The sequence below is a fragment of the Saccopteryx bilineata genome, chromosome 11 (genome assembly GCF_036850765.1).
Source record: "Saccopteryx bilineata isolate mSacBil1 chromosome 11, mSacBil1_pri_phased_curated, whole genome shotgun sequence".
Lineage (NCBI taxonomy): Eukaryota > Metazoa > Chordata > Mammalia > Chiroptera > Emballonuridae > Saccopteryx > Saccopteryx bilineata.
In genome coordinates, this window is record NC_089500.1 from 2,407,971 (window position 1) to 2,432,116 (window position 24,146).

The window sequence follows — 24,146 nt, forward strand, 5'->3', positions numbered from 1 at the left end:
GGCTCTGTGTCAGCACAGAGCATTCTAGAGCAGAGGGCCAGCGAATCACAGAAAACCGTTTTGAGAAAAATACCCAAATGCTTTCGAAACAGATTGCAAATAACGCACGTGATGATGGCTTCAAAAATAGGTCCAAATGATCACTTTATGAGAATGGCATGTTTCCATGTCTCTGAAACGTCAGGACATGGCAGCGGAGAATCTCCTTTAGAACATCACAGTTAAGATTTACTGTGTGGTGTGTTCATTTCAGAACTGTGAGGATTCCAGGATAAGGTTACAGCCAAAGCAGAGGAGCCACAGGACAGCGAGTGCGGGGAGGACACTTCCATCTCCAGGAGGAGTGGTGCTTGGTCCTGAGAACATTTTTCTTGGGTCCAGAGACACAGAAAATAAAGGGTGGGTGCAGATCAGAAGTAGATATAACTGAAAAAAAAATGTTGGCTTGAACAATTCTTGACCTGTTTCTCAACTCTTGAATGGCAGTCTCCAGACATTTGGCAAATAAAGAACAATCTTCTGACTTTCTTCCCCAGGGAGTCTTGTTCAGATTTTAAAATACATCTGCATCTCATGTCAAGAATGTGCTATTGTTCTTCTGTTTAATCTGAAAGGCACAAATCATAACTACATGAACCAAATAATTTTCTTCTAATAAAGTTATTTACATACAATGCATAATACAATGCATATCATCTGGAAGACCCATGTCTATGACTGCTTTGTGTTGTAAGTGCTTATTTAAAGGTAAACCTCACCGTCTCTCATTCCGGAACCTGGGCATTGAGAAGCCTGCTAACCATACCCATTCTTGCCTCAATGGTCCATTCACTTCTCTCCAGGAGAGCTTTGTGTCAGCCTTGACCTCACTGTGCACACATATTGGAAGTATTTAACATACCTCCATCAATCTCAACTAGCATCTTTTCCAGGGCGCTTTTTGCTGTGTCTTGGCTCTGAGCACGCACAACCTCTGCCCACATCCCTCCCCTTGGATAACAGAAGCACCCTTCAGTGTGAATGAATGAGTTTCCTGACAGCAAGATGTATCTATGTTCCACGTTCAGGAAAAAGTTGCCTGAAATGGAAGAGTGTGAAATATCTCTTAAGTTCCCACATATCAACTAAGGCTGCTTGTGACCTTTTACTCCAAATACTTATAATCAATCACATGCACATTCACACAACAGCAGTTTAGATTATGCCCCCCAATCCCTATTTTCCTCCAACACAAACTGGGTAAGTAATTCCCTTGACCTAAATGTTCTCACCCTACCCCCTCACCATACCAGTGACTCAGTTCTAAATGCTCCTTGCAATTGATACATGTATTTGATGCAGGGTGTGTTCACATTGACTCTTTTCTGATATCCACAAGGAAGCCTATATTTGACAGAAACATCTCACGATGAAACAAATCAGATGATTTACTTGGAAGGCTTTAGTCTGCTCCTCAGATGGGAAGAGAAAGAAAGTTATTTTGTTTATTTACTAAAAATTATGTATGAACTTGCCTAAGTACTCTGATCTTTTATCAAAGAAATGTTAGCTAGATCTCCTTAAAGGAAATGTGCCATTGTATAAAGATGTGGGTGAATTGGAACATGGATGTCCTTATAAGGTGAGCCTTATTTTTTTTGGTTTCTGTGGAAAAGTTGCTGAGGGGGTAAGAATAGAAGTATTCTCAAGTATTCAGTTGAAATCATACAAAACTATGAATATTGGATCACATTTTTAATTACAAAAAAAAAGAAGGCAATTTCATGTGACTCCAGCTAATACAGAAGCATTAATGGTACTTTCTAGACACAATAAATTTTATTCCTCACATCTAAGTACATAGCAAGGTGGTGGGCATCCAGTTAAGTGCCTTGCATAGCAGACCCTTTTTACAGCCATAGTTTTATGAGTCTCTCAAAGAGGCTATTTGGCTCTTGGAAATATCCATACCCCTGCCCTCCCCTGAAAAGGGAGCCTCGTCACCAGCAGCCCAAGCCAGGTAAGAGCTGAGTAAGATGGCAACAGAAGACTCCCAATGCTTCTAATGTGTGGCCATTACTGGCTGGCACCATTTTTAAGCAGTGACCCCCAAGGCATTTGAAAGTGGCAGCCCCGAGCAGGGTGCACTTTACACATCTTTCCGGTCAGTTGCTTTCCCTCAGAGAAGAGCAGAAATAGTCGATGGAGTCTCTAGGATCAGGGAATAGAACCAGGCAAAGGTGTGTGGGATAGACAGCTCTTGGCATACCCTAGAGAATGGCATTGACCATGTATTAACACCAAATTATCTTTTTAAATGAGTATGATTGCTAACAACACATAGAGGGAGCCAGGATTTCTATGGCATGAGAATATTACATGGGATTGTTTGCAATTGGGCGGTCTCTGGATACCCATGTGGTTAGATCACCACCACTGTAGAGCAGGGCTCTACAGAAGCAAGGAAAAACAATTAAGAGAGTGTGGCTCTTTGTAGGACTAATTCAAGTGTCTTCAACCATGTCAGGAGCTGGTAGACCAGCAGAGGTTACAAATATCATGTGGCTCCAACTCTGGTCCTTGGTGTTTGTGAAAGGCTGTGCTAGGTCATGAGAGCACCTCTCTCAGATCCAGAGTTATGGGGTTCAGGATGAATGGGCACCTGGGACATGTACATTTACAGAAGCAAAGAGACTTGCATTTCCATTCACAGCTCCCTCCTCTATCTCCTCCTTTTTCTGCATCACACCAACAGTTTCTGAAAATGGGGCATTCCAACTAAGTAATGATGCTATGGCTTTATACATCTTCAGACAGACAGAGTGACTACAAAGCAACAAATAACACTACTTCTTGCTTATTTAAGGAGCAACAGTACACAGTAAAATGTGTCTTCAAAGATGGAAAGTGAAACATTTATGCTTTATGTACATAATGCTAAATATATAAATAATTGAAAGTGGCAAAGTTTTTGGCATCATGTAGACATAGCGGTTAACTGTAACACATTTTTAACTGTAAGAAAAATATGGCTAAACTGAGCATAGTGTCTTTGCAGTTATTTATATTTTTGAATATGTGCCTTTATCATTCTGGTATACATCTCATTTATAAATTCATAATTTATGTCTAACTAAATTTTGCATGTTAAAGGATATTAGCTAGGAAAACATGCTTTTGATTATATTAATTATGCTCATAACTATAGTACGAACATTCTATATTTGTATAGTACTCTCTGTACTTAGTTATTGTACTAATTTAGTCATTTAAAATTCATCATCTCAAAGCATCCTTTTGTGCCTACTTTCTTGTTTTTCTTGTCATAGACAATATATAGATAAGATTAATGTTACTCTCATTTCATAACTGTGAAATTTAAACCACAGATCAAGTTTTGATAGAATTTGTACTTACATTCAGGTCCTCCAGTTTCAAGACAAAAGGTACTTGTGTAAAGTCCTCAGAGGAAATAGAGACTAACTCCCGTGTTTCTGGGGTGGGGGGAAGTATATCTGGGGTAACTAAGTCGTGGAATCTTGAAGGAGTTAATAGATGTGCCTCTTCCATCCCTCGCTGGTTTGGGTTGGCAGATGCTGGTGGTTTATATCAGTGGCTACATTTCCACACAGTGAACCCATGTCCACAGTAGTCTGCTTGGGCTTCCCAATCATTTCACACTCTACCTGGCCAAAGGTGGTAGGAGAGGTGTTATTTTACCTATTATTGAGTATCAGGAATCCACATAAGTAGACTTTTGATGGGTCATCTTTCTTCGTGACATTCTTATCCCAAACACAAAATTATCAGTGGGCAACAACAATGGAACTGCCGTACTTGGAACTGGCTTCCCAGTGGAACCAAAGTTGCATATGTGGATTCGGTTCAGGGAACCCTTTATCGGCCGGACTCAGAGTCTATCTGCTGCCACCGAATAATGTTTTGTCTCTGTGTCTGAGCCGTGAGTCCCTAAGCTCCTCCAAGGCAAGGACGTTGGATTTTTGAGCCGCATAACCACAGGGTGCTGGCCTCGAGCCCCATACCTATAGTGAAACTATGAGTGAGCAAATAAATGGGAGTTGTTGAGAACAGTTGAGAATATCCTTGGAGGAGAAAATTTTATTTTATTTTATTATTTTATTTTATTTGTGTGACAGAGACAGAGAGAGACAGAGAGAGGGACAGATAGGGGCAGACAAGAAGGGAGAGAGATATGAAGCATCAATTCTTTGTTGCAGTTCCTTAGTTATTGATTGCTTTCTCATATGTGCCTTGACCGGGGGGCTCCAGCCAATCTAGTGACCCCTTGCTCAAACCAGTGACCTTGGGTTCAAGCTAGTGAGCTTTGCTCAAACCAGATGAGCCCTCACTCAAGCTGGCCATCTTGAGGTCTTGAACCTCCGCGTCCCAGTCTGATGTTCTATCCACTGCGCCACTGCCTGGTCAGGCAAAAATTTTATTAAGAGAAGAAAATGTAAGCACATTCAATGTTCATTGGGTATTAACTTGAGGAGACTGATTTGCATGGTGAAGTGGTTTAAGTCATAGCTCAACCAAATGAATGGAGAGGGGAAATAATGTTACCTCATACAAATCAGCCTGGATTACCAAAAGTGGTTTGGACTGGGCTTGGAGGACTACAGTCCATAGTTTTTCAAAACTATGATCGAGGTGGCCTCAGCCAGGCTTGTTCTCATTTCATCACTAGCTTCAGCAGCTTGAGCTGGTTCTGAGAAGGACCATGAACAGCAGTCTCTGTAGACCCAGCATACCCAGCAAAACATTTTACTCCCAATACAGGACTTACCACCTTGCTACAACCCACACTTTGCCAAGATTTTTGTTTCTGGCCAATGATCAAGTCTTCGCACCAATATTTGCTGAAACATTCCCAGAGGCTCCCTGAAATGAAATATGAATTGTATGTGAAAAAAATGCAAGTGAGAAATAGGGAATAAACTTAACACATGATTAATAAGTTTAAAAAGAAAAACAGAAAGAGGAAGAGGGATTAATTCAAGAATAAGAGGAAATGAGCCACTTTAAAAAATGTTTGGAAGGAGAAAAATAAAGGGGAATTGGATCAAGTCAGCGGCTTAGAGTTTAGAGACAACACTCTGTTGGACTGTGAAAGCATCGGGCACCCAGTCCGGAGCTGCCCTCCGCAGGTCGTGGGGAAACAGACCCCTTCCTTGCTCTTTCCGCCACGTTTGTTGTGGTCCTGGGAGGGGTACGGGACTCACGGCTCTCCAGGCTGCCTGTCCTGTCAGAAACTAACTCACAGCGGATGGTCTCAAATTGAGCAGGAAATTGCCACACAAAACTCTACTCTCAGCTCTTCTGCTTGAAACAACAAGAATTGACTAGTTATATCTTAATTTTCTGTGGACAGCACACTGGTTATCTGGGAAGATGTGTCATGTACCGTCATTGTCCCCTTGGTTCCTTCCATCAACCCTGCTCCTCATCTCATATCTGTGGTGACTCAATACACAGAGGAGACCTTCTGGGGGACTCAAGATCTGGGCCGCCCACTGTGTACAACTGGGCTAATAGTTGTTACCTTTACAGTGACCCCTACAATTCTGTTGGTGTGACCTAAATTTGCATTAGCTTTGGATTGAATTTAACATAAACTAAGACAAATAAACTTTCATTAAACAAGGACAGATGTTTAGAGGGTGTCCCTTTCCAGCTCAAGGTTAATGTTCTATAAAGTTATGGAATCTTTAACCCTCAGTTCACTCTTGGCCTGCCATGAGCCCATCCCTCTTCTTGTTAATTTTTAATTTTTAAAAATTTTTCATTATCTTTGTCGGTTAAGATTATATTAGTTGCAGGTGCACAGCACCTCAAACACAGAACTCGCTGTCCCCACGTTCCTGGCAAACTATCATGAACGTTGGTGGTTAGAATGCCTTGGATGGTGAATGCCCAACCAGCAAAACAACCTGATCTAACCCAGAGCAACCATCTAGGCATGTCATTGAATACTTGCGGGCAGCGGTGGGGTGACAGCAGTGTTTGGATGTCAATGAACGAATCAGTTTACACAAGCAAACACCGGTTTATTGATGAGATGCTTCCCAGGTGCCAGTGTGACCTGCGTGTCCTCCTAGAAACCCCGAGGTGCCTAACGCCCCACCCTGCTCCAAGAACCTGTCCTTCTCAATCCTCGGGCATGGAGGTCAGTTTTCCCGGCACAAAGCTTTGCAGAAAGAATGGCCCTCCAGACTAATTTTCAAAGATAAAAATTACGGAAATGAACCCTTTTTAAAGCAGGACTTTGAATCAAATGACTTCTCTGAAGTGAAGCAGTTCCACCATTCCCGTTTTTCCCGGCATAATTTCAAAGATTAACGCTCTTCCTCCACCCCACCCCCAAGAGATCATTTGCTGAGATTTATGCTGATCATATCCAGGAGCAGCCAGAGGAGGGGGCGGGCATTTTTTACATAAGTGTAATTATATGTAAGTGCTATAATTTAATTACCGTGATTCCATCCCTATTGATTTCAGATACTGACCTGGAGCCTACAGATATGGTGTGTGAAGCTGATGGATAGGACCATCTGTTCGAATGCCAATGGACAGTGCAGGAGAACAAAGGACAGCGTCGTTGAAGAATATCAAGGAATTTTGTTCCCAGAGACTGTAAGATAACCCTGTTTAATGGCTAATGTTTCAGGTGAAAGGAGCAGAATGTTTCTTATGCCACTCTTAGGAAAAATGGAGACAAAAGGGCTAGTGGTTTATATCAGTGGCTACATTTATACAAATGACACATACTGTATATACAAATGACATATAAAGATGCAATAAAAAAAACTAGAGAAACATTAGCCATTGGCAACAATTCAATTCAAATACATGGGACAGAGGTACATAAGAAATTGAAAATCCGACCCTGGCTGGTTGGCTCAGTGGTAGAGCGTTGGTCTGGCGTGCAGGAGTCCCAGGTTTGATTCCTGGCCAGGGCACACAGGAGAAGCGCCCATCTGCTTCTCCACCCCTCCCCCTCTCCTTCTTCTCTGTCTCTCTTTTCCCCTCCCGCAGCCGAGGCTCCATTGGAGCAAAGTTTGCCCGGGCGCTGAGGATGGCTCTGTGGCCTCTGCCTCAGGCACTAGAATGGCTCTGGTCGCAACAGAGCGATGCCCCCGGATGGGCAGAGCATCCCCCCCCCCTGCCCCGTGGACATGTCGGGTGGATCCCGGTCGGGTGCATGCGGGAGTCTGTCTGACTACCACCCCATTTCTGGCTTTGGAAAAATACAAAAAAAAAAAAAAAAGAAATTGAAAATCCAAATCCAAATCAATCAAGATGGACATCTAAACTCCATCCCTGCCTCCAAAGAGCAGAATGCAGAGTGTGTATTGATGAAACCTTACAATGGCTCACAAAATCTTACGGTTTGTGAAAAAAAAAATGGTCCTGGAGAAAAGCAGGAGAGGAACCCCTCAAGAGGAAGGTCGCCTTTGCAACCGGGGACACGCATGTGAGCAGGAAGGACGCTGGAACCTGCCATCCTTCAAGACAAGTGCATTTCAGTAAGCTCCTTGCACTGGGAATGCCCTCCAGGCTGTGTGGGGAGGGCTTCTGCATCAGATTTCAATGGCAGGAATTGTTGGGTTGACCATCTGTCTCAGGGCAAGAGTTTAAGTTCCAGAAGTGCAGGGTTCAGTCTGACATCTTCATTGCTATACACCCCAGGCCAAAATAAAATAAAAACATATTAAAGACAATTGTGAATTAATTAGGTAGCTAATAAGGTTTTTAAAAAATGTTGAACCTATGAGAAAAACCTGATTAAAAAATATTCAAGAACTCCGGTTGGCTCAGTGGTAGAGCATTGGCCTGGCGTGCAGGAGTCCCGGGTTCAATTCCCGGCCAGGGCACACAGGAGAAGCGCCCATCTGCCTCTCCACCCTTCCCCCTCTCCTTCCTCTCTGTCTCTCTCTCTTCCCCTCCCGCAGCCAAGGCTCCACTGGAGCAAAGTTTGCCCGGGCACTGAGGATGGCTCTGTGGTATCTGCCTCAGGCACTAGAATGGCTCTGATTGCGGCAGAGTGACGCCCCAAGATGGGCAGAGCATCGCCCCCTGGTGGGCATGCTGGGTGGATCCCGGTCGGGCGCATGCAGGAGTCTGTCTGACTGCCTCTCCATTTCCAGCTTCGGAAAAATACAAAAAAAAAAAAAATACACACACACACACACACACACACACACACACACACACACACACACACACAAGAACTAGCAACAAATATCTTTTTAAACTTTCTATTGTAGGAAAATGTAATAAATATAGAAACTCAATAAAAAGACCCTCAGAAATAAGTTGATAAAAGATGTGAATGCAGGAACCCGAGGATATCATATCATCCCTTTGACTGTTTCCACATAGAATAATAGACATTATATGGAATAATTTTATATTAGCAACCCAGTGAGTACAAACAAATTTATCCTCAGTCCACACATGTTCAGATGGTTCAGCTGAGTTACAGTGATAAATTGTTGATGTCTGTTTTGGAAGGTGTTCTCAAAAATTGTAACATTTAATTAAACTAGTAAAACTTTCTCTTAAAATTTATGGTTTTATTACTAGATTACTGTCAGGACTGTAATATTCATCTTTGTTAATTTTATCTTGAACTTGCACATGGGACATGCTGGATCAGAGACAGATTTCAGATTAAATGTCTCATGGTAAATAAGCTCAAAGCTCCCCCGCCTTCCATTTTTTGTACCTAGTCCTCATCCCTAAGGCAATGCAACAAGAACTGATGGGAATTCTTCCTACACAAATGGCCAGACAGCCCAGGGGTGTGTGCGACCGATGGTTTTATGTGACAACGTGGCTAGACTGCAGTGCCCAGTTCTTCAGTGAGACACTAACTCAGGCATTGCTGTGAAGTTATTTTTCAGTTGGCTTTTTTTTTAATTTATTTTTATTTTTTTATTATTTTTTTTTACAGAGACAGAGAGTCAGAGAGAAGGATACACAGGGACAGACAGACAGGAACGGAGAGATGAGAAGCATCAGTCATTAGTTTTTCGTTGCACGTTGTGACACCTTAGTTGTTCATTGATTGCCTTTCCATATGTGCCTTGACCGTGGGGCTACAGCAGACTGAGTGACCCCTTGCTCGAGCCAGAGACCCTGGGTCCAAGCTGGTGAGCTTTGCTCAAACCAGATGAGCCCGCGCTCAAGCTGGTGACCTTGGAGTCTTGAACCTGGGTCCTCTGCATCCCAGTCCGACACTCTATCCACTGCGCCACCGCCTGGTCAGTCGGCTTTCAGTAAAGGAGATCACCCTCAATAACGTAGGTGGGCATTATCCAATCAGATGAAAATAATTTAGAAGCGATACTGAGGTTTCCTTGAGGAAAATAAAAATTCTACTTGTGGATTACAGTGTCAGTTCTGACTGAGTTTTCTGCCTGGTGCTGACATGGGTTTCTGACTTGTTAAGGCAGTCTTATCTTTCTGTCTAACAGTTTGTCTATCTCTCTGTCTGCTCCAATCTGTCCATCCATCCATCCATCATCCATCCAACTATTCATCTATAAAAATAATATTCTCTACTTTCTTATTTATTTTGTTGTTGTTAACAAATCTGCTTCCCTTCTGTTCTTAGGCATATGTAAGTGACCTCTCTTTTTTCTCTGGCAGACCTCAGGGTTTTTATCTTCAAGGATTTCAGTTTTATTTGAATGTATTGAGAATAGGTTTCTTTTCAGATGTATAGTCTTTGTTTCCATTGTGCTTTCTCCATCAGTGGTTCTCTTTTATTCATTTCAGCAAAATATTGATTCTTTTTTTTTCTCCAAATAATGTCTCTTCTCCATTACCTCTAGTCTTCTGTCCATGACCACACTTTTGACTTCATCCTAGCTCACTTCCCTTCGTGCTTTCATATTTCCAACTGTCTTTTCTCTGTGTGGTGTGTTCAGGGTAACTTCCTGTCCAACTTTCAGTTCAATACTACTCTGTGTCTGTTCTAGGTTTAAGCCATCTAGTGAGGTTTAAGCCATCTAGTGAGGTTTTAACCTCAAAGGTTCACTTTTTCAATTCTAAAACATCGACTTAGTTTTTATTTTTTCCAAGAGTTCTAGGATATAGCCTGTTGTCTCTGATTCCTTTTTAAATTGTATTAATTCTCCTATCTCCTTAATCACGTCATACTTTTCTGTTCCCTGCTGACTCCTCCCAGAGATCCGAAGGCTCTAGAGGTCTATAGACTGTGCTTTCTGAAGCCACACTGTATTGTACGTGGTGCATAGAACTCCCAAATTTATTACAATTTCCTGGCAAGAATTATAAAGCAAAGCCTCAGATTAACTGGCCAAACACTCTGCTGCCTTCCTTAAATTGAGCATTATTTTCTATTTTAACAGGCAGAACTTGTTCGAAGTGAAGATGTTTTCCTTTTCTATCCACCTGTGTCATCCCACCACCATATTTTCATGTGTCTTCGAAGCAGGATTCAGGTGGCTCTATCTTATTTTTTTAAAATGGCATCGAGCTCTTCCGAGCAGAGCGATGTGATGGAGGTGCAGTAGGATGGGCACCCTCAAATGGGCTGTGGTCACTAACGCAGTGCGGGACGGCGGGGGAACACTGAGCGCTGTGGGGGACAGATGCGTTCATGTCTTCAGGCAATAAAGTGTAACAAAAGCCAGAAATGGACGCTTGTCATAAAAACTTGAGGGAACCCGGTCATTCGGTCCTTTTCTTCTACTAAGAAATAACTTCAGTTGTTGGTTGTTATTGGGAGGTATGTGGTTTCTTTTTTATTTTATTTTATTTTTAATTTTCCTCTCCTTTCAATTTGATTTGCTTGTGGCTGCGGAGTGTTTTGCCCGGTGAAGGATAGGTATTTCGGGAAATGACCCACATCGGTATTATATTTATTACTTCATAATATGGCTATTGAAGTTCCAATGTGCACACTCCAACGAGCTCGCTGCGAAGACTTCTGCCTGTCCGAGAAATATGAGGGAGCTGAAAGCCGTCCACAGGCGCCTGGCGATATAAGCCTCCCAGAAACGGGACACAACAGATGTCTTCTTTTTCTTTTCTTTTCTTAAAAAAAAAATATTTAATTTACTAGGATGACATTGGTTAATAAAATTCTATAGGTTTGAAGTGTATAATTCTATAATCTATCATCTGTATATTGTTTTTTAAAGACTTTATTTAATTTTTTTTCAGAGAGGAAAGAGAGAGAGAGAGAAAGAAAGAGAAAGAGAGAGAGAGAGAGAAAGAGAGAGAGAAAGGGGGGAGGAGCAGGAAGCATCATCTCCCATATGTGCCTTGACCAGGCAAGCCCAGGGTTTCAAACTGGCGACCTCAGTGTTCCAGGTTGACGCTTTATCCCACTGCGCCACCACAGGTCAGGCATGTATATTGTATTGTGTGCTCGCCACCCAAAGTTAAGTCTCTTTCCTCAAGATTTATTCCCCCTTAACCTTCTTCCACCTCTTTTTCCTCTGGTAATCGCCAGACTATTGTGCATGTCTATGAGATTTTTCTTTTTATTTTGGGTTTTTGTTGTTGTTGTTGCTTAATCACTTTGCCTTTTTTCAAGCAGTCCCCAGCTTCCCTCCCCAAATACACAAACAAAATAGAAACAGACTCCTAGGTACAGATGTCTTCTTGTTTCAGGAAATGCCTTCTTTATCTGTCCTCTCATGCAATGGTCAGGACACTGTTACAAAGTGATGGGTTCGGGAGAAACCTCATTTAGCCTGGTGTTGTCACGATGCTGGTGGCCATGCTGTGGCGAGGTTCGCATGAACAGAGGACAGCCATGCTGTCTCCGGAGGAGCTGGGGACTTCCGAGACTGTCGCTGTGACTAGCTGCTGCCGGCTTCTCGCCGGCTGCTATAATTGCTCCAGCAACTCTGCAAGGAGTCGACGTTCCTGGTGACGGGGGAAGTGTAGGGCCATGGGCTTATGAAAACTTAGGATTCTTGTGATGCCATGGAGATCAAATTAAAGAAAAAGGAAAGTTGAGAACCTGTTGCAACAGGACTTCATTAACTAAACATTGATTTAGAAAATACTGTGGAACTGACATATTTAAAGGTAGACTGCATGCTAGAAATGGTTGGCAGAGATAGCATGCCAAGTTGGTTAAAAAGTGATCATTTCAAATGTGGGTAATTTTAAGGTGAGTCTGCCTCTCTAAAATATTGGGGTAGGTGATAGCTCACAATGAACAGGAACAGCCTTCACCAGTAATTACTGTATTTTTTTCTGACTCTTTTTTCTTCTTCTATACTGTGCTGAGTGAGAGGGAAAAACTAGCGGCGACCACAAGAAAGGGTCATTTTTCAGCATTGTGACCCAAATAGGAGACGAGGCCCCACCTGAGCATGTGTCCTGAGCAAGGTCCGGTGAGCTGCCTCATTTTCTCCTTGCTCATTTTCTTCCCCTCCCCAGAACACGGTTTAACCTTGGCCTCCTTTTCCTTCTGTGTCTAAGGGCATGTTTCTGTCTTCCCCAGAAGAACTAGGACTGAGATTTCCTGGTAGAGAGACACTTTAAAGATCGCCCGTCTTCAAGCACCAGCTGGATATGCCCTGAATTATGAATCCCAGCCTTAGCTAACCCAGCGTTAGCTGGTTGACTAAGTGGCCTGCGGACCCTCCAGTGCTCCCTGGAGCCCAAACGCTTCCAGAAAGGGGCTGTTGTGTCAGTATCCGGCAGGTGCCTGCCATTCTTCTGCCTGGGTTGGCAGTCTTGTTTTTCTCCTATCAGCTAGACACCTGATCTTGACCCCTAAGTTGTCCTTGCAATTTGGAAGTCAAAAAAGCTATTTACCTTACGAAGAAGTAGGAAGTTAGTGGTTTACGCTATAACAGCTACCCACAAATTATTTTTAAAGCTATGCACACATCATCATTATTCAGATTCTCGTCCTAAATAACTGTCAGATTCCCCCCTTAGGAATCATAAAAAACAACCTCTGTGTTTGAAGTTTTCTTATATTTCAATTATGGCAACACTTTTATTTTCTTTCCTCTGTAAAGACCTAATGATTAAGAACTTTGAGGGGGAAGTGCACTTTTATAAACAGAAGAAAATAACATTTAAAACTCTATCTCCCTGTGAAAAATGCGCAAAGATTTTCTTTTCTCTTTTGATTCGTTTAATAGACCTTTTGACAGTGATTCTGCTCTGTCTTCTTTCAATCCAGGAAAATAACCTCAAACTAAGGACTTTTACTCTGCACAGTATAAACAACCAGTATTTGGAGATGCTTCTCTTAATTTATTTCTTTATTTAAAGTTATATATATACCTAGTAAAAGCTAATTCCAGCCATACATAAAATAATTAAATTGAAAAATGAACACCTTTCCATTTTCAATTCAGATTCAAAACATTTTATCTTCCGTTATTCTGGGGGCCAAAACCATAATTTAAATTAGATGCCTTCATAGACGGAATGTTTGGTTCCCTTAACGTTCGTATGGTGAATCCCTCACACCCCGTGAGATTGTATTTGGAGGTCGGGTTGAGCATTCTGAGCTGCTGTAATCCCTCCATCTCCAAAATTGGAGGGTGAGCCCATGACATTTTTATTAAGTATTATGATATTTGCATTCTTCCAATCCATCCCTGGGTTCTCTGTAAAAAAAAAAAAACCCCACAACTGAATAAGATGATAACAAACCTCACAGTTTGAATTATATAATTTTGTGTATTTCAAAATCAAATAGTCAGGACTGGTGGGGAAATAAAAAAAAGTGAACCTATTTCACTAAATCTGAGCCCCTTGAAGGAGAATGTTTAGAAAATCAAGGTCAAATTGATTTTTTCTCTCTGTGTCATTAGTTGTTTAAAGCGTGCCGTATTTCACTGTATGGAAAACGCGCCACGGTACCTATCGGCAGTGCTGTGAGAGCTGTGTGTGTGTTAACTCGTGCAGGGCTGTTAGTAAACCTATCTTCCAGATGAGAACAAGACACAGAGCAGGTAAACAACCGGCCAGGGATCCCACAGCTCTTCCTGAGAGCCGGAATTCAGACACAAGCAGGCTGGTCTCCAGGTCGGGGTTTTTAAACCATCATGTCGATACCAGGACCATGATTTCTTTGATGGCTTTTTGTAGGATTTCGAATTGCTTGACATGCTTCTTGTGAACTGAAACAACAACAACAACAAAAACTACAAGCATCCTCCTATCTCATGATGGCTTTCCAGATTCTTTCTCAGAACAATTCAATTTATGAAATCTATTTATCCCTTCAAGGCATTCCTTTCAAAACCCGGCTATGTGCTTTTTCCTATTTGGGCCAGAAGACAACACAGGCTTCCAAAGGGAAGTAGAATTCAATTCCAGATCACTGGAACGCTGATGCCCAGCCAGCCTAGAAAGCATTTAGACCGAGGGAGCATTTCTTAAGCCCCTCAAACATTAGCCATGAAGGCAAGACCGATAGATTTTTACACATCCATTTGAAATATCTATTTTTTCCCCCATGAAGGATACTAAGCATGAGGTCCACACTCTCCTCCATCCAGCTCTGTGCTCTGTGACACTAGTCCTCAAGGACTACATCTCCACATTCCTTAGTTCTCGACCAACCTGTAGATCCCTATAAGACACAGTGCCGGCAGGAAATGGGGTGGGAAGGTAAAGCTGGTGTGTGTTCCTTCCTCTCTCTTCTTTCTGGTGGACCACGAGCTGGCTGGCAGGCCAATACAGGAGTAAAAAGTAGACGTTGTTTTTCAAGAACATTTTTGCAAGCTAACTAACGTTCAAAGATCTCTGTAAAACCAGAGCTCTGGAATGCTGCAAGGAGTTTGAGCCACCTGAGCCCTGTGTGGTCAAATCTGTGCATTCACTCTTCTAACAGATATGTTCAATGGGTGATGTGTGTCCTCTCTGCCGTCATGATCCATCCAGTCGGAAACAAAGATGCCGATACCTGCAAGGGTTGCAAGTGTCAACCGGAAGGGGCGGTAACATGTCCTAAAAGGAAGCATTAATGACATCAGCTAGTGATCTTTTTTTTCTTAAAATGTATAAATGGGCTAAAGTTTTGTATAAACTATACAGCATAGCTCAAGTTAGTCATTTTAAAATCAAGTGTATTTAGTTATAATTCACAAAAGAGAAATTCTTCTTTTTAGTGGGAACTCTTATTAGTTTTATAAAAATGCAAACAGCCCTAAAAGCACTATTACAATCAATGTACAGAGTACTTCCTTCTGTCCTAAAGGTTCCTCTTGTCCCTTTGTGGTGAACCCCTCACCCCAGCCCCAACCCCTGGCAAACACTAAACTATTTATAGAATTTATATTTTCCAGAATGCTGTATAATATGCAGTCTTTTGGGTCTGGTTTCTTTCACTTAGCAAATGTGTTTAGGATTCATTCGTATCTTGGGCATAAGTAGTTTCTCTTCTTTATTGCTGAGCAGTATTTTCTAGTATGGAGTTCCATGGTTCGGTTATCCACCCATGGAAGCCTATTTGGGTGTGTCCAGTTCAAGGGATCAGGAACAACTGTGCTCTCGACATTTGTGTGAATCTTATCTTCTTTTCTCCAAGATAACGTCTAGGAGTGGGATTCTGGATTATAAAGAAACTGCATCCCTACCAACATAGGAAACCAGCAAAATGTTTTTCAGAGTTTCTGTGCCAATTAGCATTCCCACCTGCAATAAATAAAAGTTGTGAATTTTCAGTTTTTTCAGGGTTTTTTGTTTGTTTGTTTTGATTGTAACATTGTGGTGATGACTTCCATGCTCTTTATTGTCCTGGAGCTGTGACTGGAAGCTTAATTATAACTTGGGATTTACTTTTTCTTTCTTTTAGGTTTCTGAGATTTTCTTTATGTATTTTGAAGTTCTGTTGTTAGAGGCATACATATTTAAGATTGTTATGTTTTTAGGGTAAATTAACCCTTTTAGCATTATGGATTTCCCCTCTTTAACCTTATAAATATTCCTTCTTTTGAAGTTTACTTTGTATGATATTAAGGTAGCTACACTTTGTTTCCATCAGTGTCCATGTGGAATAACTCATTCATGCTTTTTTTAAAATTTAACCTTCCTATATTCTTACATTTAAAGTGGATACGCCACAGACAGCATATACCTGACTATTGTATATCTTTTTCAAGCTATCTGAATTTAAGAAGCCAAGAACTGGAATGGAAAAATGATACTGCATTCAAACCTCACGAACAGTCCACCACTCGGGCTTTCAGAGTCTGGGCCTTCAAGGGGTGCACAGCACATGTGGTTCTGAGCTGCACACCAATGTGCCCTCTGAGGTGCTTATAATGGCACTGCTCTCTAAAAAACAGGGCATCTTCCTTCATCTGGAGACTGCTTTGGGCTATGTCAGGAGAAGCTACTTGAGAATTGTAGGTGGAAATCCTCCTGAGCAATGCTCTGAACTCCACCAAACTTCAAACTTCAGCAGGGATGTTGGTTCAGCTTAAAAAAAAAAAGTGTATCCAAGTTCTGTGTTAGCAATGAACTTCTGAGGGTGAAAATGTTGTGTGCGTGCGTTTCTTTTTCTAATGTGTTTACCGAACCCCTGTGTGTTTCCAAGTAACAAGCTGGACAGACCACAGAGGGTTTTCTTTCTCCCCACCCTTCTTCATGAATCAAGTCCCTCGTATGAAACAAATCATTGCAACAAGGAGAGACAGTCTGACAGTCACGTTGGGGATTAGTGGAAATGACAGCCAGCCAATGGCAGGGTGTCTGTCTGAATGGCAATGTGTGCTTCGATGAATAACCGGGAAACTCAGAAAGTCCTGGAGAAAGAGGAAGAACAAAATCAAATGTACATTTCTATCCATCCCACAGTTCCCTGAAGTAATAGACAAGTTGAAGGAAAGCAGTGTTCACAAGTTTTCTCCTTCTTACTTAAATTCCACTTCTTGACACACCCAAAGGGTTTAAAAAATCAAACCAATAGAAAAGAAGCTAAAAAAAAAAATCTTTCTATTTTCCTCGTACAAGGCTTGGTACATGGTATGCTGCCCGCCTAATTATTTTACATTTGATTCCAGAGAGTTTCTCTCTTGGTATTGTCTAGAGGACAGAATAAAATCCAGCTCAACTAGAAGTATAACTTTAAAAAGTTACAATACAGTCCATAAGCTTAGATATTCTGTTTTGTATACCTCAAGGGTTTGTTGGGGTTTCTTTCTTTTTTTATTATTATTATTTTCAGAAAATTATATTCATATTTCTAGTAGATAGTTGTTCAAGTATTTTTCCAAAACTTCAATAGTTTCCCCTCCTTTTTCCTCCTGGAATTATGCCCGTTGGTGCTCTAGTAACTAGGAAGTTAGATGTTGAACTGCTGATTCACAGTAATCAGATCATAGTGCTGACTAAGGAACTGAATCCCGGACTTCTCGGGACTTTTGGAGGGGTTCAAGGGGTGGCCATCAGGGAGAGATCCGGACCAAGCGCCTGGAGAGCATGGGGCCAGTGGGGAGGGGGCCCTACTCATGCTGCTGGGTGTGCTAGATAGAGGTTGACGTGGAAATACGGATTGCGCACATAGCTCATGGGATGTTTATTTTTATTTTGGCTAACGTGGAAGCTAACCAATGCAACTACCATGTAACCTGAAAGAAAGCTGAGCAAGCCAGCTGCCTCAAACCTGGGTTCCCCAAAGCTCCCATGCCTCCTGTGAGCTGCGCTCCAAGATAGACAGAAATATTAGAGGCGCAGTTCCTGTTAAAGGGGAATGAAAGACTCCAGTTCAACTTCATATCCTGTGCAGAGCTACCAAAATATGTTTCCATTGGTGCAAGGCCGGGCACAGCTGGCTTGAAGTCATCACATTACCTGCATATCAAGCTGGAGTCCCAGTTCAAGGGTGAACAGATTTGGGAAATTTTCTCGCTCTCGCTCTTCTCTCTGTTTATTGGAACTAATGAAGAGTTTCCTAATTCAGAGAGAGAACACTGTCCAGAAGAAAAACACAAAAACAACTCTTCAAAAACTTTAATAATGCCTTGAGCATGCAAGAGTCCTGCCAAAATGTTGGTAAATGGAAGTTCAGAGTTCAACAAAAAAGTTGTATCAACTTTTTGTACTGGGAACAGAGTTGTGGCTTACAAAGACCTAACATCTCAGACATCTTCAGGGAATAGAACATCACAGCATTCATAAGTCCAGGGGGTCCTGTTATTTACCCCCCCCCAAACAGGAGAAGTTGTGTTTTTCTCTGAGTGGTCTGCAGGCAGTCATACATTGCCTTGACAGGGATAATGAGAGGTTCTCTCTTCCCGGCGATGGTGGAGAGTCTGCCACGATTCATCAGCTGTATGACTGTTACTCATTTCTGCTGATTCATGGGAGACTAAATGAGAGAACTTAAAAAATCTTGGAACGTATCTTTATTGACTTTGAAAGAGGAAAAGGGATGTAGAATATTTTTGCCTAGATTAAAAATAAAAACAAAAACGTGTATCTTTTATCCTGAGTTACTGTTTAGGATGGGTTCATAGCAAGTGGACAATGTGCATCATACAGAGACATAAAGAAAGAGTGAGAATTTGATCATCAGGGCTCTAACTTGACTGTGCAGTGTGGGTTTGAAGTTGGATCTTGTGCTGGAAATAAAAGACAGGTATGACAGGCATGAAGAAAAATAATGGAAGAGATTCTAAGGGATAAAATAATGATGGTAAGGAAGAACTGGTGAAAGTTTAAGTACAAAGTTTAAATTAAATGAATTTTAGCACAGCAAGGTATATACTGTCTTATAGATCTCACACAAGTCTATGCGGAAGGGTTCATAATTAGAGGAAGACTACTAAAAAGCAATGATCCCAGTAGGCGAAGAAGGGAAGAGTATATTTAATGTCATTGCAGGTGTCTGTGAGCTCAGATTAGGGGGATTGAAGGCATTCCCAAGGAAGGCTGTTCTGAGAAGGACCTTTGATCTTAAGGGCAAATTCTAATCCATCTCCACCCACTGCGTGTCTAAAGGAAAGTGATCTAGCCTATGTGATGGGTTTATAGCACCTGATGTACCTGATGGCGGTCATTAAGTGAATAAACTGTATAAACATATCTAGCATGGTTCCTGGTACATAGTAGGAACCCAAGAATCTACCTGGGAGGATTAAACCAGGGAAGATTAGAGCACCCTGTTCTGAGAGAACTCAAAATGTCGGCTGTGCTGTTTGCTATTTTGGGGGTTGCTTCCAACCCCAGGTCATCTAATGTTCTCAGTTCAGGGTATGGTTCTGCCTGCTTCTCTAGCCCCATCACAAAGCTCTGGTGCACCCTAAACTGAAAAGCAGTCTGCTTTCTGTGATCGTTAAGATGTCCAAAGGGTTCTAAAGGAATGTTATGGGTGCAAGAGTTTCTCTTTAGCAAGCTGAGGAGTAAAACCAAATAGCTGTGGTCGGAGAGAGGAATTGCTGAAAACAAGAGCTTTGGGTTCCGGATGCAAAGAGTGGCTCTTCCTACAAGTCGTTGTAACTGAGTAGCAACTAACTTTGTCCAAGCTGAAGATTTCAAGAAACTAAGAGGCAGAGATATTGTCAAAGTCAGTGCAAAAATAAAAGGTGTTGCTCCTAAGAGCTCCCGTGAGGGTCATGTGGCCTCAGCAAAAAGGCTGTTGGAAATGCCAAAAGGCTACTGCATACCCTAGAGTCATTCCCCTTACATAACAGTTGAAATGACAGGAGTATTGTAAAAGGGAGACTTGTGGTTTTCAGGCTTAGGAATGGGGTGGGAGGGACATGCCTGGGCTTATAAAAGGGCAATGTAGGGTCCTAGTCATGAAACTTGTGTGTTTCCAGAGGTGTCAGTCACACAGACCTACACATGAAGTATGACTGCACAAAACCAAGTGAGTGCACACACATGCGTGCATGCACACACACAGACAGTTGAATGAATACAGATAAACTGGCAAAATCCGAGTTACGCTGGTACAACAGATTGTATAAATGTCCATTTCCTGGTTGTGATATTGTGCTGTAGTCTGCAAGGTGTTCCTCCTTGGGGGAACTAGTGAGGTGTACACAGGACCTCACACTATTCTTTTACTTAAAGTGGAGTGTGATCATACAATTAAGTCAAAATAAAAAATTGTGGAAATGTAAAGAAAACATCGCAGGAGAGAAGCTTGCACAGAAGACAGGCGGGAAGTCTACAATACAGGGCACGAGGGCAGTGCCCACCCCTCTCCCAGACAGAGAACATGGGAGAAAGTTATGTGGGAACACAGGGCACAGACGGGCAGAATAGTGTTCTGGGGGTGAAAGGGGGAATCCATCTATTCTGACGTCTGATGAGAAATCTCATGCTCCTAAAAAAGAAAATACTTTATTTACCATGCTAACTATTTATTACTCTGGAGGGGAAAAAATCCTGGAAGAATAATGAGAGAAGCTTTTTCTAGAGGTTTAATTCTACAAATAATAAATAATTGTTGCAACACAGAAGTGATCGGAACCTCAAGAGGAAGCAATGTTGCAATCTATAAATTTGAAAAACAACAACAACAACAAAGAAGTGAAATGTAAGCACAGGTATATTTATAGCGTAAACTATAGAAAGGTCTATATCAAAATTTTCCGATGAAGCACTTCTTAGCTATAAAAAGAAACACATAGAGTTCTAAACACAAGGATAAAACAATGTCAAATTACCCAGATAATGAAAACAGGTAACGTGAATGCACTGTATATTCACAATAGATATAATAATTGCAAATGATAACTTAAAATTATTGAGCTTTGCAGAAGGCTCCTTGCTAACCTGTGTGCCTTACGTACTCTTTCCTCCTTTTCTCTCCTTCTCTTTTATGCTTGGAATAAACTTAATCTTGTCAACCAAAAATTAAACCACTGGACATGAAAATGATTTTCCCATTGGCAGTCCTAGTTTAACCTAGAAACCCCATATCACAATTTAATAAGCCCATATGTGTCTCCCTCACAAAAGAGCAGTGGGTACATTCTCAAAAAAAAGGGGGGGGAGTGTTTGCTGAAGCAGTCACGTGATGAGGGCTGTGTTTCTATCTGCTTGTAGAAGAATTGTGATTTTCTGTTTTATTTATTTTTAATAGCTTTTTCTGGCAGGAGCAAGAATCTTATTTGTAAATACCATGTGGGGCTTTCTGGAAACCCGTGGGACATCACTTTCTTGTCTCTCCCTTGTCCCAGGGAATGATTGGCATGGAGACGCCAAGCAGCTGCCGTTGGCCCCTCGGGCGGTGAGGGTTCCCAGCTGAACCGGAATCCCATTCTCCTGCCTTCACACAACAAACACCTCCTTGCTTCCAGGAAATCTTTTCTTTCTGGGTGTATTTTTTTTCTGTTTGTCAACATAAATTCTAAGCTAAAACAGACAAAACATGGAAAGACCATGGCCCATCTGTCACCATGAAAGTCTGCTTCCTGCTTGGTTCCCTCCACACTGTCAGCCAATCAGAAGACAGGCTGAAGCCACCTGGTTTGCGCACCGCGGTGGTCAGTGGTTGGGGACCAGTCTTCTTCAGATGCTGAAATTTTGCTGTGAAGATGGGGGGACGGGGTAGGTGGTAAAAGAAAGAAGTGTCTGAGATTTAAGGTGACAGGAGATACTCAGTTAAGTTACCTGGGTGTCTTGGCTCTAAGGACAATTCAAACACCTGTGTTTGCACCGAAAAGCTCGGTGTCCTGCTCCTTCTCTGACAGCATCCCTGGGTCCTCTCCGACCCTGTGTCACAGAACAGCAGCTGAGCCAACAGTGACCCAAATCACTCATACATGTAGCCAGGGCTCAAGGTGGCCAGAGATGCAATGACATGAGAGGAAGAGGAAAATCCAACATGATACCTTCAAAAAAAAATACAGCTCACACATGACAGGATTCTACCTAGAATGCCAACAAGGCAGTCATCCTTAGACAGACACAGGGTCACCTGGGAAGACAACGGAATGCGTCATCCCATCTCTGAAGCCTAGAAACCACAAGTCTCCCCTTTACAATACTCTTGCCAATTCAACTGTTACATAAGGGGGCATGCTTCAAGTCAGTCCCAGATTTTTCCAGTGTGATTTACTCAAACTTATTACAAAATACCCACCGCCTCCCCTGGCTCTTATTCACAGACACTGAGGTACCCATCTCAAACAAGGTGCTGGATTATTACTACTTTATAGTATTTCTGACCAATGCCTACAATGCTCATCCTGTAGGAGGGCCAGGTTTCGCCAGGACTCTGGGGAATAAGGACAGAGGAGCAGGGGTGAGCGGGCAGCCCCATACAGGTGCTCAGAAACTGTCTGTCTTGGTGTCAACACCGTTCCCTTTACCTTCCTTTCCCACTTTCCACCATTAATTGTATCCTACCTGCCTTCTGATCATTTAGATGTTTGTCTGATTCTTTTAAATAGCAGGTTCATGAAATAAATTGACCAAATCAATTAATCCATCAATTAAAGGGTCCGTCCATTTTTCAGCATGTGGAAAAGCTTGGCCTGCCAGAAAAAAATAATGTATGATGAAAGAGAAAGGTGGGTGCACCCCCTATAGACTCCATCATCCACATCACAGCTCAAGGCTGCCGGTGCCCCTGGGATGACAGCAGAGCTTTGTGATGGGTCCTGCAGTATTTGAACAAGACCATGCTAAACTTCATTTTCTTGGTGACACCTTAGTTCATCGTAGCTGCAGCTGCCTGTGTCAGGGTAAACGCCCTGGGCCATCCATCCTAAAAACATTCAAAAAGGGTCAAGAATGATCACAGTGGTAAATATAAAATGTTCATAACTAAAAGGAACAAAGTACTACCTATCAAATTTGCATGATTTTGCTTAACACCATATTTAGAGAAATGCACGATCTTAAAATTTTATGTTATGAAAGAACTGAATATTTATTCCATTCAATTAAAAAAAGAAAGACATTAAATGTGAACAGGATAAATGTCATGAGAATAAAAGGATAAAAAATAAAGAGCCAAACCAATAAAGAGGGAACATTACGGAATATTGTGGAATGAGTCCACAAAGCCAAAACCTGGCTTCATTAAAAAGTTATAAAACGCACAAAATTATCCAGACTTACCAGGAGGTAGGGGACACATAAACAATATTAGGCATAAAAAGAGGGTCATCATCGCAGAAATAGCAGATACTTTAAAAACTCAAGAGAAGATTATGAAGCTTTGTATGTCGACCTGTTTGAAAGTTGATAGACAAAACAAACCATTTCTCACAACAGCATAAATAAGAGGAAAATTTTTTAAAAATCTTCCTTCTATTATGTTTTTAGAAATCAAGTCAATACTTTCCTATTCCTTTATAAAGGAGATCATATCAGTCTTGACAATTTTTTACCAAACTTTGGAGAAATGTCACTCTCACACAAGGCCCTGTCAACAAAGGGCCCCCGTGCGCTCAGATGTGAAACAAGATAACACTATCAGAGGAAAAGAACGTGCTGGTCCACCTGGAAATGCAGAGGGAAAAGAGCGTGCCGGTCCACCTGGAAATGCAGAGGGAAAAGAGCGTGCCGGTCCACCTGGAAATGCAGAGGGAAAAGAGCGTGCCGGTCCACCTGGAAATGCAGAGGGAAAAGAGCGTGCCGGTCCACCTGGAAATGCAGAGGGACAAGAACGTGCCGGTCCACCTGGAAATGCAGAGGGAAAAGAGCGTGCCGGTCCACCTGGAAATGCAGAGGGAAAAGAACGTGCCGGTCCACCTGGAAATGCAGAGGGACAAGAACGTGCCGGTCCACCTGGAAATGCAGAGGGAAAAGAGCGTGCCGGTCCACCTGGAAATGCAGAGGGAAAAGAGCGTGCCGGTCCACCTGGAAATGCAGAGGGAAAAGAGCGTGCCGGTCCACCTGGAAATGCAGAGGGAAAAGAGCGTGCCGGTCCACCTGGAAATGCAGAGGGAAAAGAGCGTGCCGGTCCACCTGGAAATGCAGAGGGAAAAGAGCGTGCCGGTCCACCTGGAAATGCAGAGGGAAAAGAGCGTGCCGGTCCACCTGGAAATGCAGAGGGAAAGAACGTGCCGGTCCACCGGAAATGCAGAGGGAAAAGAGCGTGCCGGTCCACCTGGAAATGCAGAGGGAAAAGAGCGTGCCGGTCCACCTGGAAATGCAGAGGGAAAAGAGCGTGCCGGTCCACCTGGAAATGCAGAGGGAAAGAACGTGCTGGTCCACCG